The following is a 2,338-nucleotide window of genomic DNA, read 5'->3' as shown; positions in this document are numbered from 1 at the left end:
CTGTCGATATAGTCTGAGTCGACCCCTCCCACAAATCTACGCACCCTATCATACATCGTATCAACAAATGCCGGTGCATATCTAGCCAATGAATCAAATCTCAGCCTGTACTCTCGTACACTAATGCTGACCTATCGGAGGTTCAGAAACTGGTCCACCCAGCCATCCTTAATCTCTCGAGAAAATAGTGATTTATGAAAGCTTCTGTAAAGCTATCCCAAGTGGGTAAAGATGCATCTTTTCCCCTAGATCTCTCCCAACTCTCGTACCACAATACTGCAGCATCGCGCAATCGAAATACTGCTAACTCAACTGACTCAGTCGCTGAGGCATGCATGACTCTAAAGATCCTATGAAGCTGATCAACAAAGTGTTGAGGGTCCTCTCTGCGATCTGTCCTTGTATACTGTGGAGGATTCAAGACAAGAAATTCAGGAACTCTCGAACTTCCATGCCCTTCAGAAGGTCCGGCAACATTTGGCGCAAATCGTTGGCGTTGTGCAACTACTAACTATGCTAACATACATACTGCACTCTTGAAATCCTGATCAGATGGAATAGGAGGAACTAAAGGTGGTACTGCTGGTGGAGCTGGAAGTCCTGTAGCCCTCGGAGGCTCCTGAAGCGGTGGAGAAGCTATAGAGGGCTGAGAAGATGTCTCCCTTTGGGTCTCACAGTGGGATACCTCCACCTGTGGTACCTTGCCGATACCCTCGCCTGCAGCTATATCTTACCCCTGACTAGTTGTGGTATGTCTGGTGTCAGTCATCTCTATCTGCATACAAGTATCAATTATAAGCCAGAAACCTCAACCCTTAAGACACCGCTCTATAACATGAGGTGAGCAAAATAAGGATAGTCATTCTAACATGCCCGGTAGCTTCTTGCTTATCGAATATGGTGCACAACACATTTATAAACAAGACTCTACTAGACACGGCTTGTAAACTCCGTAGGATATGAAGTTGCTCTGATACCACGTTTGTCACGCCCCAAACTCGAGGGGGGCAACTGGCTCCTAATACCAAAACTCAGACACGAGCCGACCCTGCTAAACCATTTGCTACTAGCGCATGTCAGCCACACGCAATCCAGAAAATAAACAAGTATATCTCGGGTTAAAACTAAGCCCTCGGCCAGCAAGGCCCCTGTCAACTGATCTATAAAAGAAAAAGCTACTCCAGGAGATCATATAAATAAATGGTCAACTAGCACAGAAGTCCTGATTGGGCCGTCGAGGCCATTATGATATCTATACCAAAACTAAAGTAGGTATATATCAGTATAATACATCAAACAACTCACAAGCTTCAGGAAACCAACAACCTAGGCCAGTATGGCAATAACGTAGCTATACACCCTACACACTAGTCTGCAAGCCTCTAAGAGTAGTAAAGATTAGGGGGACAGGGGCCCAGCCTACCCATAAAGATATATACAACAAAATGTAACAAACCTACCAACTCTGGCAGCTCCGGAGGAAAGGGGTTAGCCAATCGGATATAAGTCAATCATACAGTTGAGGAGGTCTACTGGGTTGTCTGTCGGGACCTGCATGCATGAATGCAGCGCCCCCAAGGCAATGAGGCGCCAGTACAAAATAATGTACAGAGTATGAAAGGCTATAGACTAAGTGAGCAAGTATCATAATATACCAAAATCAATCACGTAAGGAAATCAAAATTTTAGATAAGCATGCTAACCCGCTACTGAATCTAAAAATACAAAAATGATCAAACATCAACCTAACCAATCCCCCATAAGCTCGGTAGGTACAAACAACATACCACCAACCTAGGCCCCCATAAGCCTAGAAGGTGCCAAATCAATCTACAAACCCCTATCGGTAGCCCCTTGTCTTTGTAAGAAGTCACATAACCCTTTTTGGCAACGATAAAGCCCTGTAGGCAGCACATAGCCCTCTTAGGCAACATCATAGCTTTGTGGGATGCACATAGCCCTCTTTGAATCAACATATCCCTGTAGGCAACACATAGCTCTCTTTGGCGTCAAAATATCCCCGTAGGTAACACATAACACTCTTTGGCATCAATATAGCCCCGTGGGCAACACATAGCCCTCTTTGTCATCAAAATAGCCCCGTAGGCAACACATAACACTCTTTGGCATCAATATAGCCCCGTGGGCAACACATAGCCCTCTTTGTCATCAAAATAGCCCCGTAGGCAACACATAACACTCTTTGGCATCAATATAGCCCCGTGGGCAACACATAGCCCTCTTTGTCATCAAAATAGCCCCGTAGGCAACACATAACACTCTTTGGCATCAATATAGCCCCGTGGGCAACACATAGCCCTCTTTGGAAATAACATAG

The sequence above is a fragment of the Solanum tuberosum genome, unplaced genomic scaffold (assembly GCF_000226075.1).
Source record: "Solanum tuberosum cultivar DM 1-3 516 R44 unplaced genomic scaffold, SolTub_3.0 scf00005, whole genome shotgun sequence".
NCBI classification, from domain to species: Eukaryota; Viridiplantae; Streptophyta; class Magnoliopsida; order Solanales; family Solanaceae; genus Solanum; species Solanum tuberosum.
Note: the sequence above shows the minus strand (reverse complement) of the source record.